The sequence below is a fragment of the Cupressus sempervirens genome, chromosome 1 (genome assembly GCF_028749045.1).
Source record: "Cupressus sempervirens isolate cs-2001-9-10 chromosome 1, ASM2874904v1, whole genome shotgun sequence".
NCBI lineage: Eukaryota > Viridiplantae > Streptophyta > Pinopsida > Cupressales > Cupressaceae > Cupressus > Cupressus sempervirens.
In genome coordinates, this window is record NC_143118.1 from 162,676,112 (window position 1) to 162,693,327 (window position 17,216).

Consider the following 17,216-nt stretch of genomic DNA (forward strand, 5'->3'; position numbering starts at 1 on the left):
GAAAGTAATAGACTTACCAAAAAAAATATTAATAATAAAGTAGATTGTATATGTAAATCATTTATTTTAAGTTAGCCAAAAATTTGGTGTAACTAATGTGTATATGTAAAAAAAATATTTGACATGTTCTACTTAATGTTAATAACTGCACATATGTTTTTGAAAGAAAAGTTTGGTCGTAGATGACCCCATCATAGTTGACATTGATTGTACCTAGAAAGACATTTCATTGATCGTCATCTTCATCCATGTCATCATCATCATCATCATCATCATCGTACTTGTCACTTTGATCATCATCGTCACCACCACCATTTTCATCACCATCATCATCATCTTCATCACCGTCATCATCATGACCATCATCGCCATGATCATCACCATCTTCATCAACATTATCATGATTTTCATCATCATCATCATCATTGTCACCATTACCATCAGCATGACCAAAATCATCACCATCTTCTTCTTCATCATTGGATAATAGTCCTTCGTGATTATCATTTTCATCTTTTGTTTCTTCAGTATCTTCTTCTTCCATCACATTATAATTTACTGGCCTTCCCCTTGGATCATGTCTAACAAAAAATGACCAACCTAGTTTGTGTGGAACGCCAAAGTAAAAAACTTGCTCGCATTGGCTTGGAAGAACATAGGGCTCATCTCTGACTGGCTCAAATAACTTTGTATTAATCATTGTAAATCCACTATCATCTTCAATAATAGTCCTATCAAGATCATTTTGATTAAGTCGTAGCTTGAACCATTTGATGACAAATAGAACTATTTTGAATGAAATAAACATGTCAAGATTATTTGCATCAATCTATGAGTTGATATTAAACTTATGGCTCATGATTAGTAATCTTCTACGTAGCTTTGTATCTCTTAATCCATATACCAAATCAAGTACCATTGGCATAACATTGAGATCTCCATTACGATGAGCTTCTTTAACTAACAATGCAACATTGTCCCATGTTAATGAGCAACCATTTTCTTGAGACTGTTCAATCCATACTGTCATCCAATCAAGATCGTTTGCAATATACAAATGTAGTGCATCTTACTCACGACCAACTATAAAGAAAATAATTAGACCAGTTAGAAACAACTTATATTGATGATGGATAAAAATTAATAAACTACAAAAAAAAAAAACTTATTTTTACTTGCCAATCTCCTCAATCTACCTTTCCCTATCATGTACTCTCCTTTGAATTTGTCATTAGAGTTGGAATCCCAAATACGATCTACATGGATATTTGCTGCAAACTTTGGAAGATATGCACTAATGTAGACCATGGTCTGGTAAACCATATATCCCTCTACCATAGAACCCTCAAGACATGCTCTTTATCGAACCAAGCCCTTCATAAATTTCAAGTGCCTCTCAACCATCCACATTGACCTAGTTTGTACAGGTCCACACAATTCAATCTCCTCAACTTGATTAATGAGGTAGTGTTCTTGAGCATTGAAAAAGGTTGAAGGTAGACACTTTTGCATTTCACACATAAACTGTGGAATTTTTCTCTTCTAATATTTTATATCTTTTTTATCAATTTTTTTAGATGATAACCATCTAAAAGAGATTCAACACACAAGAACATATAAATGAGAGTTCAGATCAAATTATACAATATATTTCAGATAAAATTATACAAATCTAATAAAAAAAACTTCTAACCTCATTTATTTTTCAAGGTCGTATATAACTTGTTTAATATTGTTGTCAAAATGGTGTGGGAGGGATAGAGGTAGGACGTACTGCAATCATTGAAAAATGATCATTTCAATATATTATTAAATAATGCAATAGGTAGTACATTCAATTTTAGAAATATACTGTAAATAGAGAATATGAGTTACCTTGATGAAGGTATGTCAATCATGTGTTTCCAACCTTGGCCCAAAATCACCTGTCTTTGATAGAAGAATGCTTATATTTGCAATAAATCTTGTTGAAATTTTTTTTTTTTTTAATGACTTCTTTTAATGCATCTCTTTGTTGCTCCATTAATAACTAAGGAAGGGCACTTGTATTTATGCAGTCTCCATTGCTATTTGATTCAATGAAATCTTTTAGTGCATGATTGGATTCATGAATGTCAGTACAAATTTTGACAATTTTTTCTCTATCATGCCTTCCATCCAATATTTTCATAGTGTATCTATTACATTCTTTCTAATATGCATAGCATCAAACAAATGCATGATTAGGAGATCATTGTAGTATGGTAACCTACTAAATTGAGTAGGATAACTTTTCATTCCTCATGGAAGTTGGTCATTGATGCCTTGATGACTTTCACGAGCATCAATTACATCATTAGTAAATTAAGACAATATCAAAATACAAATTTTAAACTTCAGACAACAAACTGGACATTACCTCGATGATTTAGTCGATCGTATTCCAACTTCCATAAATGAGGCATCATCCTTCGTGGCCTTGATGATGTCTCTTCTTTCCCGTTAAAAAGATGTTTTTTGGTAATTCGATACTTATGATTATTGTGGAGAAAGTGCCTGGACTCATCGAACACCTGCTTTCCTAAACTTCTTGAATGACAAGATTTAATCTTTAGACCACAAACTGGACATGCAAATTTTTCCTTTATCTAAAAACTTAAAAGATCATGTACAATTATCATGTGCATCTTATGCATACAATAAGTAATGTATAAACACTATAATAGACCAAAAATATGTGATCTTAACAATATAACCTACCACAAAAAATGAGTTAGCCCAAGGGCATCATGTATTGTCTATACAAGCATTGCATGGAATTGAAATTGTTGATGTCCTATTGATCTAGAGATGTCATACATTGTGATGCTATTCCATAACTTCAACAATTCATCAATTAGGGGCTCAATATAAATGTTCATATCTTTAACTTGGTACTTACCTAGTAATTGAATGAACATAAACATTACATAATTATTATGACGATTTTCATGCATTGTTTATAAATTAATTTAGAAAACTATTAAATGAAAAAATACCTAGCACAATCATTGACAACATTATGTGCTCCCTCTTTATGGACATCCAAGGAGGAATGTTATTGTTAATAACAAAAATAGGCCACTCTGAGTAAATAGATCTTATATCTCCAAATGGATTGACACCATCTGCTGCTAATGAAAGCTTCAAATTATGAGGTTCTTCGTTAAAGTGTGACCATGTCTCTTCTATCTCTTTAAATGCAGAACCATCCGCAGGCATTCGCATAATGTCATATTGACTTCGATTGCGTGCATGGTAATCCATAAACCGTGCTAGGCTAATGTGCCTGAATAATCATTGAAGATGTGGAATAATGGAAATGTACCAAAGAACCTTTTGAGGCACCTTTTTTTTTATTTGATCTGACTAATATCTACTAATATGACAAAAAGGGCATTCTATTGAAAATTCATTTTGTTTATGATATAGAATGTGATCATTGGGACATGCATGTATTGTTTGATACTTCATTCCAATCTGATTCATAATGGTAGATAATTCTTAGTACGAATGAGGCAAAATGTTTGATGGTGGTAACAAAAACTCACCTATCAACCTACAACAACAAATATGTATTGTTAATATAATAAATAGTAATTGTATGCTAATATTGAAGATGAAAAAAATGGCATACCTTAGCATACGTGACATTGCTACATTGGATAAACCATTCATAACCTTTAAGTTCACCAAAAACACTATAGCCGAGAGAAGAGTTGTTTGGGAGCCTTCGTATAGGGGCTCGTGTGCCTTCTTAAGTAAAGGTATATCAAGACCATCTTCATCATTATTATCAAATGCACTAGTACCATCATCGTGAGCCTCTTCATCACCTGCTCCAATACCATCTTCTTCAATCATGTCCTCTGACACATTATCATCTTCTTCCATGGGAGCATTATCCTCAGCTTGGATATTCACACCTCCATGTTCCTCCCATAGGGAATCCACTTTCAACAATGGACGAAAATCGTGGCCACCTTTAATGTGACCATGTTGCCTACAATGTCTCTACGTTGTTGTGATTAGAATTCTTCGATTCTTTAAACCCTTGGACTTTTTGCAAGGATAATTACATTTATTAACTTTTCTTTAGAACTGAGACCACAAAATAGCAATTATCTTGTTATTTTGTTCTAGGTTCATGTTGTTAGGCGTGGTCTTTCTTCATAAGAAAATATATGTGCAAATAAATTGGACATGTTGTACTTAATGTTTATATCTGCGCATATGGTTTTGAAAGAAAAATTTGATCTAACTAATGTGTATATTATCTGCAAAAAAATTGAACATGTACTTAATGTTTATATCTACACCTATGTTTTTGAAAGAAAAAATTGGTGTAACTAATGTGTTCTCTAATTGTAACAACACTTCTGCATTATAATACAATGAATTATTTGCAATTTTGAGTGTAATTCCCTGGGTCTCCAATGATCCAGAAAATAAAAAGACAGTAAACATATGGATACAAATGTTTTGAGCACAAACCAATGAGCTTTTTTTAAAAGATTGTGCGAAGAAGTGCTCAAAGGTTTTCAAAAGAGTGATTAACTATGAATGTTGTTACATGTGTTTCATCAAGTGTTTAATTGCTTAATACACTGAGACCCACTTTAATGGTACCAGAGAATAGTGTTTATGGTGAAATGTTATTTCACAGAGGCATATTTGGTGCAAATAGATCTTTAAGACCTTAGAAGGTAAAATAAAATGTTTCCAGAACTATGCATTCTACTTGGCATTTGTTAATAACAATAGTTATAAGAAAGATCTCTTTTTCACTATTCTATGAAATTCTGCATAAATATCCTTAGTATTTTGTCATTCTTCACTTTTCAAGTTGGATCAGATAGATTGTTAAAAATGTGACTCCACGTAACATGAGTGTTGTTTGCAACCTCCATAATTTCAGTACACATTAAACTACCAAGCACTCTTTGCATGGAGACGAGGCAAGATAATCAACATGTATTCTTTCCTTATTAATGATATTTTGTTAAATTTCTTTATGACCATAGGTGTGTACATAATTAATATAAGATGTTACAAATGCCAATGTGAACTCTAAGGCATACAAAATCAAATAGTAACAATCATATATGCTTAGGAAATTTGTGATAACTAATAATTTAATAGACAAAATGTGGTGAGGAAAAATACCAATGCCACAAAACAAAGACTTATTTTTAACAACTAAAAGACTATAAGCTAAACAACAAAAAATGAATACACAAAGGAAGTGCATCATAGGCAAGAGAAACTAATGCAAAAAAAAAAAAAAAAACCTTGTTATCAATGCCCAATCATAATAGGTATTCGTAGTGTTCCTACAGTACACTCTATGATTGACAATGCATATGAATGAAAATTATTTCTAGATGATAGTCAAATTTCTTTAAAATATCTTACAATCTAGGGTGAATCTGCTCAGATGGAACAACCTGAACTTTGAAAATGTGCTCAAACAAAAGATAATTGTGCATGCAATCTACTATAATTTCAGCAACTTGTACAGAAGGACACCATCATCACATGGCAAGAAGCCACACATACATGAGAATATACAATTAATAACATAATCTTATGCCTGTCTTAAGTAAGATAAATTCACTTACCTCAAGAGACTCGAAATCAATGAAACTGTAGTGTCTTCTACTTATAACTTCTTAAAATATTGTTATATTCTAACTTAACCACTAGAAATGTTCCCAACACCACAGGAGATTAGGCTACACTAATATGCACTTTGTTAAAATGTCTCAATATAAACAACAATAAGACTCTATTTATTATTAGCAGTTTTTGGTAGTCCATTGATTATAATTGGAATTTGTAGAATTTAGTGTTTCCTTGAGTTCCATTTGTTTGAAGGAGTTATTGTTATAATACTTGAAGATAGGTTAGGGGTATACATGTAATTTTAATTCAATTAGTGCATGGTCTTGAAATTCATAGTTATATATCAATTGAAGTATTCATTCAAAGACTATGATGTAATAGACTAGTGGTCAGATAACCCTATTAAATATTTTTTCTTTTATGCATTGATTAGATTCTTTTATTTAAACAAGTATTTATTTTCTTTTTTTATATTGAAAATGAGAAAAATGCAGAGAGAAGCAGTTGAAGCATTATTCAAGAGCTTCTAAAATTTTGCACGAAGGCAATGCCTACAGACTGTAGTGAGTGCCCCATCTACCTTGAGGAGTTTGGTGTAGGAAATGAGGTATGTAGTTTAAGATTGTTATAAATAATTGTGTTACACTTTGTTAAGGGAAACTTGGTTCATGTATTTAACACCTAGTAGTGTTTTAATGATAAGTAACCTCTCTAATTATAGGTTTCTGGGCTACCCTATGCACATAACTTCCATGTTGAATGTACTGATTGATGGTTGTGCCTTAGCATAAAATGTCCTCTTTGTCATCTCTTTGTTTTTCCGAACTTGGACCTTAGTGCCTTGGAAAATGCCCAACGTTCTCAAACTGGAGACTCTAGTAGATCTCCTCAGGCATTTGCAAATGCCCAATCTTTTCAAACTAGAGACTCTAGTAGATCGATAATGTTTAGGTGGTTAATCTAATTGTTGTCATCTTCATAAGAGTGCATATGTCATCTTCATTATTCGTAGGTAAGAGTATATAAAATTATATATAAGTATTATTAAAGTCAGTCAATTAAAGATAAAAAACTAATGCAATAATAAAATAATAGTTAACAATTGAAGGCAAACCAACTTCTGTCATTGTATAAAAATATTTGGTCTTGGGTACCAAATTTTTTTTTTTTAATAACACTCTCTCTCCATCTCTGTAAAACTATTGTTCATTTTTATCTAGTTAGATAGCCACCGCAGAATCTAGATGGTAGTGATACAAGACACATAAAGGTTAGTAATCTTGAGGGAATACATGCCCACTGAAAGTGGCGCCAAAAATTTATGGAGAAGACTATCAAAGAATATGTTAAAATACATTTCATTGATGTAGCATAACTGATGGTCATGTTCTACATAGGATATCAGTTAGAATTGTAGCTGAATATTCAGCAAAGCCACATTTTTGAAATGCACTAATTTATAGTAAAGAATTGTAGCCCACATGAGATATGGAATTAAATAAATTTAAGACAATATCATAAACTCTAAAGAATTCATTTTAGGTCTTAAAATCCTCTTGGGTCTTTGGGAAGATTAAGTACATGGTTTGGGTGACTAAGGTCCTTTAGCACATTTGAAGGCATTGGGAAACAAACCTTGTTTTAAGCACTTGACAAGAAATTTTTGAAGCCCCAATATCCCTCTACATCAATCTGCCTTATTATAGAGCATGCTTTGATAAATGCACATGCAAAATTACTTTAATTCCTTGTGAAAGTTAAAAGACTTTGCACTTAGGCTTCTAAGGATTTGAGTAGGCTTCTAACTTCAAAGAAACAAAAAATAAAAACTAATGACTTTAAAAGGTTATTTTAAAATGTAATTTGTGTACATCACTTTAATATGAGATAAATTTAAATTTATACTTAACAATGAAACAAATACACTTGTATAATATAAAAAAGTTATCATATAATTTACGATTATTGTAAAAAATCAGAAGCTCTTAGATAGAGATTAAGTCTTTGGGAAGATTAAGTACATTCCATGCGATACTGCTTATTAAGGATTTTTTTTGAGTTACTTAATTATACACTTTTATTGGCATAGGATCAGAATATTATTACAAATTTTATAGTTATCTTATTTGTAGGCTTGTAGTTAGAAAGTTATGGTTCTTTTCACCAAATCTTCAGAGGCTAGGCTTGTTTTTGTATCAGCCTTGTATCACTTTTGGGGGTGAGTGCAATGGAGTCTATTTGAGAGCATCCATTCAAAGAATAGGAAAAGATTAACCCAAGAGAACCTTTGTCTTCAAGAAATAGAGCTTAGAAGGCAAGGATTTTTATAATATGATTGATTTGAAGGACACTAATCCATATAATATATTCATGTTGGATTGTTGAGGATGTTGATGTTGTGTTGAGTGACTGAGAACCCATTGGATTGCAGAAATAAGCAATATAATTACTAAAATATGGTGTTCCATTCAATCTTGAGGAGTATTCAAATTTACTTATTATGACTACTATGGGGAGGGAAAATAAGTTGAAGATTATTGTACAATATTAGAATTTTGAGTCTTTAAGGGATATGTAACCATTTTAATTCCTGGAGAACTTATAATCATAATAGACTAATGCATCCTCTAAATTCATTATGTATAATTCTTTGATAATCATAATATATTGATGCATCCTCTAAATTCATTCTTGTATGCTTCTTGTGAATTAGTTTATTTTATGTATCATATAATTTATTTTATTTATGTAGTTTTTTGTAAGTTTTTTGCTTAGTAGGAGTATGCTTCAAGTTTTTTGGGTTGTTGTGTTGCAGACATGTCAATTTTTTGAATTAAAAAATGAATATAAATATTTAAAATAGGAACAATTATTGTAAAAAATCAGCAGCTCTTAGATAGAAATTAAGTGTACAATTAGATGACTGGTATTAATTGACAAATTATAAGTTTTGAGTTTTTCCTGCAACAATCTAGGTTCTTTTCATAATATGGCCATCCCATGAAAATACAAGGGCCCTTTCCTCATGGGATGTGTTATTCTAACATGTATAATAGCCTAGTAACTCTTGAAATGTAGAAATAATGCAACATCGATTGACTGTTACGGAACAATGAGGGTTTTGTGAAGAAATTTCAATGGAAATGATGGTTAGGTACAATAGGGGGAGTTCTAGCCACATGAAGGGGATATTTTGGGATTTGGATCATCTTATATGATCAGTGTGAAGGTGTATGATCAACAAAATTGATCTAGAAGTTTGGGGAATGGTGATATTGGTGATACCCTAGATTTGAGGGTTTGAATGAAGGTAATTTGGGATTTTGGGCTTCGAGGAAGTCTGGAACAAATTTCTTAGGGATTTGGTGGTTTATGCAATGAATGATGATTGCTGAAAGTTAAAAGGTTTGGGATTCAATATTACTGGGAGTTGCTTTGTTAAATTAGCCTTTTTCATGATAAAAAAATAGGGCATCAGTAAAAAACAGGGGTGTTGGTCCAAAATGACCATATGTAATATTTTGGTATGTTTTAGTACTTTGAAAAGGGTGTCCATAAATGTAATTATCTTTTCAAGTACTTTGGATAAAGTTCAAGTTATTTAGGTTTTTATGGTGATGCAGGGCTACTAGTTTGTCAATTAGGTCTCCTAAGGTGCATTGGAAGAATTGGGCTTTGGGAGTTGAATATAGCCAATTGGATGGTTAAATATAGTTGAATACACATTATATAACTCATAAAATTATTATTTAACCCTTGGTTGAGTCCCTTGGATATTTGGAGTTATTTGGAGTCATGTGGCGTTTGTAGGTGTTTTGGGCAACTTGGAAAACTTACATGTTTGAAGAAGTTTGCAAGTGGAGTTTGTCTTGTGAATTCAAAGGTGTAGAGATCAGTGTGTTAACCTAGAAGAATGTGTGGCTAGGTTCATCACTTCAATTGCACTGGAGGAAGATATAAGGGTATGTTTCAAAACAAAGGGATAGTTAGTTATTTCATGCATCAAATCAATGGTTGACCATTGATTCTACATCATGCATGGATAAAACCAATCAACATTAAATAATTAGCCTTTGTTAATAAAGGAACTTTGGAATCAATTGGATCCTCTAGACTGATTAGTACAAGCGAGTCTTTCAAAACAAAAAGAAAGGATAGAAGATGAGGAGATTTTTTATTAAAAAACTCAATGGACCACCATTCAAGTTTTGTTAATTTTGGCGACACAAACTGAATGGAGATTAAAATTACTTTTCTCAAAAATGATCTCAAAGAAAGAATTGACATGTCTTTGAGCCAATGCCTTCAAATAAGAAAGATAAGCAAGCTAATGGTACCATGCTTCTTGGAAAGAAAATATATCATTATTGTATCGATGAAAAGTTTTGGATGGTTTGATTGTCAAGTATAATACTATAAATTTAAGAGACAAAATTATTATCAAACTAATTGTGGTATAGGTTTTAAAGTCATAAATCATGGAATGAGTGTCTAAAAGACGTTAATGCACAGTGAGTAGAAATAGATCTTGAAGATCTTAGAAGGTAAAATACAAAACAATTAAAGGCTTCGAGAATATCACGATGAGGATAGTCACATATTATCTTTTATTGTTAGCTTTGTTTATGGAAGTAATCTCTCTTCATTTTACTGATTTTGAGTTATTACTTTGAACCATTTCGAGCTTTCTTGTTCTATCAGTGGTTTGACCAGTAACTTCATTTTTTGCAAGAAGAGGTTTCTCTAAAATTTCTTAGCTCTCCCACTGGAACATTATTTCCTTTAAAGCCATTAAAGTCGAAGTACATTAGTTCCTTGTAAGAATGAATATACTTTAAATCTCTTCCCTTGATTGAGAAATTAAGAAGATTCAAAAAATGTTCTTTTGGAGAAATAAAAAAAATTCTTGTAGTTGAAAGGGAGCTAAAAAAAATGTTGTTAATCTTTGCAAAGATCTCTGGTAGGGAAGAATTCTATACCTTCTCTCCTTCTCCTTCCTTCTCTAATTAGGGCCTTCAATGTCAACATGTCTGTGATTTTTGATCAGTCCTGACGTACTTATCCTCCTTCCCTAGATCCCATATTCTACTTCCTAAGAAGGTTTTGGCCTAAAGGATCCCATTTTGCAGGTGCACTCCTAAATCTAGCTACAAAACCATTATCACTGCAACCTAGTACCAATTGACTCCTCCAAGGGATTTTGCTTCTCAATCATTGCCTTTCAACTAGCAAGAGTCGAATACCCTTTTTATATGAAGGGATTTCTATATCAATTCTTTACAATAATGCAGATCAACAACATAAAACAAAAAGCAAATCATGAAAGTCTAAATGATATCCTAGTTTGTCAATTAGGTCTCCCAAGGTGCATTGGAAGAATTGGGAAAAGTAACAAAAAATGAACTGAGCAATTAGTGATAAGATGACTGAGCAAAGTAAAAAAAAATGAAGATAAGTGTATATTTGCAACTAAGACACCAATTTTGAAGGATCTACTAGACTTAGTCAAAGAGAGTGCATTTGCGAAAAAAATGTAGGTGCACATATTTTAAATTCATATTGGAAAGATTAGGATTTTACTTATGATCCTAACAATAGTTTAAACAATGGAGTTCAAGAGATTGGACTACTCATTCTCTAAGTAGTATGCACTAAGGCACCAATTGTGAAGGGGTATGTTGGATTTATTGGAAGAGTGTGCATTTGCAAGAATAATGCAGGTGCACATATGTTAAATTCACATTGGAATGGTTAGGATTTTGTTTGTGATCCTGATAGTAATTTTTAACAATGGAGTTCAAGAGATTGGACTACTCATTCTCTATTTAGCATGCACTATTCTCAAGAATTGGTCAAGTTATTTATCAAGGAAGCTTACGAAAAATCCATTTCTTGTTAAATGTTCAAAGAATGACTGTTGAGTGACCTTAATAGTTAATTGCTTTCGTGTTTGCTAATTGCAGAAAGGGTGATTCTCAATACCATCACATGTTATCAGAGGATCTAGAAGAACAATATGATAGGAATATGTTTGAAATGAGCTAGATACATATTTGAAACATTGATAAAAGTAGTTGACAACTATTTGGTATTATGCTAGTGTTTAGGAAATGTATACAAAAGTATATTTACAAACTATGTTGTAGGATGGTATGTTCACTTAAATATGCAATTGTAATTAATATGGATGACTAAAGGAAGTCATAAATTAGAAAGTATAAAAAGAGTTCCTTGTCTTCCAATCGTGCATACCATATCCAACAAGCCCACGCCGAAGCCTCGCTTGTTTTATGTTGAATAATGATCTTTGATGGCTCACGAATGCTTAACTAGGTCAATAAGAGTCGTGTACCCTAAAAATGCAAAATTTCTCCTTTAGGACAAAGGACCCACTTTTAAATATCGCATGGTAAACCCTGTAATAATCAATTTACAAACACCCAAACCTTGAAATCAACTGTGAACCAATCCTTCCCATTAAGTTATGTTTTGTTCAACTACTGTTCTAGACTACTACTTCCAATTTGGGAAAACAATTTTGTTTGTTTGCATCTGATTCAAGAACCTATTGACCGGTTCAACTTTATGAATTATGTTTATACTCTTTGAACTATATTGAAGCAACTTATCCAGCTTTATATACAATATTGGAAGAGTTTATGTTAGATCTTCTTTAAGCTAAATAGACTACTTCCAAACAAGGAGTTTTCCCCTTAAATTGATGATGAAAACACAACAACTATACTATTTTACCTTTTAATAAAAGCGGAAGCAGGTGCAATACTCCTATATGCGGACAGGCAAGGGCCTCTATATAAGAAAAGAATGCCCAATGGCCTAATTCATTCTCATTGGGAAGCAAATGCACTGCAACTTGAGGACCAGTTATCTTAATCTCATGTGTGTGTCATGTTGATGAGAATGAGAAACAAGTATTTGATGCAGGCTCTGGTCAACCGCTTGAATGCTATTCACTCTCATCGGTTGGTCGTAGCTGGTATTGAAAGAATGGTTCCACACTAGACCAAGTCGACATAGGGCACCTACAAGAAAAAAATTTCATGGGAAAACCCTATGAGAAATGCCAATTTGATATCTACACTCACCAAAGTTCAGAAAATGTGGGCAAACCCTATGTGAAATGACAATCCAACTGCACTCACCCAAGTTCAGAAAATGCGGGCAAACATATTTGGCATTTCTAGTCTTTGCATTGACTTTATCCAAAGTTGGTTAGTCATAATTTGTTATGACCCACTTTGGGTAATTTGATGTTGGTTGAAATTTTGATTAGGGGGGGGGGAATTGTGACCAACACAGGAATGAAAAAAAATAAATAAAGAGGTTTCATAGTGTTTGTCAAAAAATTTGGTAGAAAAATGGATACAAATGTACTAGTGATCTCATGTATCTTTATCTCTCACAATCTCTCATAGTATTTACTTCATGTCTAACCCTCATCCCATTGTCACACTCTATGATTTTATTTATAAAGTTAATTTTTGTTTTTGGATCGATAAGAAGCCAAAACCAAGATCAATTATTATGATGTGTTGTAATTAATTAATTATTATTATTATTTATTAAGCATAATCGCGAATATATTTGAACCCAAGACATCTTCAATAAGAGGCTCACAATTTACCATTGTGTTGTAGGCTCTTGCCTAGCATTCTTTTAGTTTTTTGTTTTATAGGTTTGATTGTATTAGTTTAAGATTTGTCCAAATTTGTAAATTTCAAGCTAATTTTAAAATTTGATATAATATCTAACATTTGATTCTAATTTTTAAAATCTAGTTTTACAATTTTATTTCTTTCATTATAGTATTAACTTTATTATTTATCTACTTTATCAAAATTTAATTATACTAACCATCTTTGACTCTATATAATTAGAAATCAATTCTTCATTTAATGACCTTATTTTTACACTAGCATTTCAAATTATATAATCACAATATCTAATATTTGTTAGTGTAAAATGTATATTAAATTATGTTTTTGTTTATTTAAAATAATTTTTAAAAAAATTGATATCAATTGAACTTTGTTTGGTTTCAGATATCTAAGTTGTTTAATTTTTACAAGTGAAGAGAACAAACCATATGCTCTTAAAAAATCCAAAAAATTTAGTACTTTTAATTCCTTTTAGATACTGCTACCAGCACATAGAATAACCATGGTTACGGGGAGACCCGTCTCCCCCCTAAAAGTCGCGTCTTGGAGATTGAGATGCGTCTCGGAGACTTTTCGCGTCTCCGGAGACCTCAAAAAAGATTGGAGACTTCATGACGAAGTCTCCTGAAGTCTCCCTATCTCCTAATCCAAAAATTGAAGTCTCTCTGAAGTCTCCTAATAAAATATAATATTAAATAATTTTATATATTTTAGCCCTCATTTTAATATTTTTAATGCAAAAATTAAGACCACCAAAAATTTAAATGATTAAATCATTTAAAATATTTTATTAAAATTAATAACTTTAAAAACATTAGAGACACTTTAAATAAATTAATTTTTTTCGACAATTTAAATGATTAAATCATTTAAAATATTTTTGGAGAGTGCTAATTTTTTGGAGAGCATGATAGCTGAAGACCTTGAGATGGATGATCACAACCTTGTGGAGTAGATGATAGTACCATCGACATACTAATACAAGATATATTTCTATTTTTTGTTTATTGTACAAAGTGTTCATTTTTGTTTGCATATCGGCAATTCAGCATCAAACTATACTTTTTTTAATTTAAAATTTGAATATGTAATGATAATCTCAGCGATTATCAATTTGATATGATGGTGATCATATGCAACATTCGAAAAACAAATATGTCTATGAGATACAATATTGTGATCATGTGAGTTTTGAAATCTTTGACTTTGAGTCTATTTTAATTTTTAATGTGACATTACTATTATTATTTACTTTAGTCTTTTAGTCTTATATTATTACTATTTTCAAATTTTGTATTTGCTTTTAGTATTAGACTCCTTAAACTGTTAAAAAAATAAGAATAAAAAAATTGCCATCTCCAAGTACCCTTGTCTCCTATTTGAAAATTTGTCGTACTAGTACCAGAGACCTCGAAGTCTCCCTATCTCCCAGTGACCTTGAGAAAAACATATGCAGCTTTTGTTCATATTTATACCAAAAACTTCTCCTGCAAGGTGTTTACTCGTACATTGTGGCTTACCGCTATGAGTCATTATAGTAGGCCGAAACAACAATAACAATGTCTTTAACAGTTTGCCCCAAATTAGCCTCAGCAATCTCATTCATCTTGAGGAGCACTATGGAAGGAAATCTCCTCTACAACAAGATGCTTCTTCTCGCCTTTAAACTGACTTCGATCATTGGCTTCTTACCAGGGCCTACAAATCTTGAAAGGACACATCTTCGTGTGACTCTACACCGATGGATCAGAAAATCACCCGCCCGATGAGTTGCTTGTTGGTACTGTATTCCCAAATCATTATTGGCTTGTAACTGATGAGTCTATTAAAGAAACAAATCGAAACATGCAACATATGGCAGTATGTAACTGATCCACTGTTATTTTTTATTTCTTTAAATTTTATTTCAACCTCACATTACAAACAGGTAAATGCTTGTCAAACTTTTTGAAAAGTGCTTATTGTTTACATTGAAGATTGCTACCACCGTAGAAAGCCTCTCAGCTTAATTAATAATATTATTATTATTCATAAGAAACAAGAATAAATGCCCAATGTTTACTTAGTTTATTTTCCAAAGGAATAATTGATGAAATCAAATATTCTCCTAAAAATATGTGCTACAAATCATTGAAGAAGAGAACTGTTCTTGGCCAGCAAAACAAGATGCCTAGGAACAAAATCCAGTCATTGTCATACTAAATTCACAAGGTAACACAAGTGAAAAGTGATGTGCTACATTAATCCATACGCTGAACGCCTCAGTAGAAAAGGCAGGCCGTGAAAGCAATGAAAGACCCCATGAGAGCAGCGGCTAAAGATGGAGTCTTTGCAATGGAATTAGCTGCGCCTGTGATCGCTGATGGACTGGGCGCCTCCGCTTCCTGTGCATTAATCGCACTCACAATCATCAACACAGTAAATACTGCTGCTATGCACTCCAATTTCAATGCTGCTCCTGCCATTTTAATGAGATGATATAAATCACAGATGCAGAGATTAGCCAAAAGAATAAATGCACCTCTTTGATCTGTTGCTCTGTTTTGAAATGCAAAGGGTGTGGAGTTTGTTACAAGAGGCGGGGGATATTTATATGTGTAGTGTTTCTTTCTTTGCCGCCCAGGAAAGAGTAAGCAGGAAAAATGGGGAAATGTGGAGCGTACCCAAGTAAACACGGCTCAAGTTTGGTATGGAGAAAAAGTCGCGTGAACGACAAATTCAGCATCCGTGAATTGCGGGAAGCGCGAATTCTGTCAATGGCGCGTGCTGTTTAGGTAATTGCCTTTCGAGTCAATAGCCGAGTTGGGTTGTACTCTAGTTCTTCCAAATTGACTGAATCCTTAATTTAATAACTAGCTTATATATACTTCTATATATACGCCGAGAGTAATCGTTCTCGAGGTGCCTATTTTCATTTTCATAAAAATAAGCGCTTTGAGAACGATTACTAATGAAAATAGGCGCCTCGAGAACGATTACTCTCGGCGTAATATATATAGAGGTATATGTAAGCTAGTGGCAATCGCGGCGCAATAAGAAAAGTATTTTTAAATTTTTTTCTATTTTTTAAAAGTGAGTGCTGAATTATTTATTTCTTTTTAAATACAATTGTATAAACTTACTATAAAATTATTCTTGAATATTTTATTTTTTAATTCTATATATGGTGTTTATTTGCATCACTTCAATTTAGTTTTATTTTAAGCATATTGTTACGTAAAATGTTATATTGAAGAGTAGAGTTATAGTTAGGGTTAGGGTTAGTGTTAGGGTTGGGGCTATTGTTAGGGTTTGAGTTATGGATAGGGTTAGAGTTACGGTTAAGAATAGAGTTACAATTAGAGTCAGGATTAGCATTAGGGTTAGGGCTAGGGTTATTTTTAGGATTATGAATCTTGTTAGGGTTATAGTTAAGGTTAGGTTTAGAATTAGAGTTAGAGTTAATGTTAGGATTAGGGTTAGAATTTGGGTTACAAATATAGTTAGGGTTAGAATTAGAGTTAGGTTTAGGGTTAAGGAAAGGGTGAGGGTAAGAATAAGGGTTTAGGTTAAACATATAGTTAGGGTTAGGATTAGAATTAGAGTTAGGGTTTGAGTTAGAGGTAGAGTTAGAATTGGAGCTCGAATAAGGGCTAGAGTTAGAGTTTAAATTAGGGTTATAATTAGGGTTAAAATTAGGCTTAGGGTTAGGGTTAAAATTAGATTTACGGTTAGAGTTAGAGAAAGGGGTAGAGAAAGGGTTAGTTTTAGGGTGATGGTTAAGGTTAGGTTTATATTTAGAGTTAGGATTGTATATAGAGTTACATTAGGGTTAAGGTTAGGGTAAGGGTTTGAGTTGGGGTTAAGGTTAAGGTTAGGGCTATGGTTTTCATCTAGATTAAAGTAAGGGTTAAG

The 17,216-nt window shown here is 32.3% G+C and overlaps 1 pseudogene; it reads right to left on the bottom strand.

Moving 5' to 3' along the window:
- The window catches only part of LOC149576654 (DNA mismatch repair protein MSH2-like), a 45,000-nt pseudogene extending 29,213 nt beyond the window's left edge, over nucleotides 1-15,787 (bottom strand).
- Nucleotides 15,788-17,216: the final 1,429 nt, after the last annotated feature.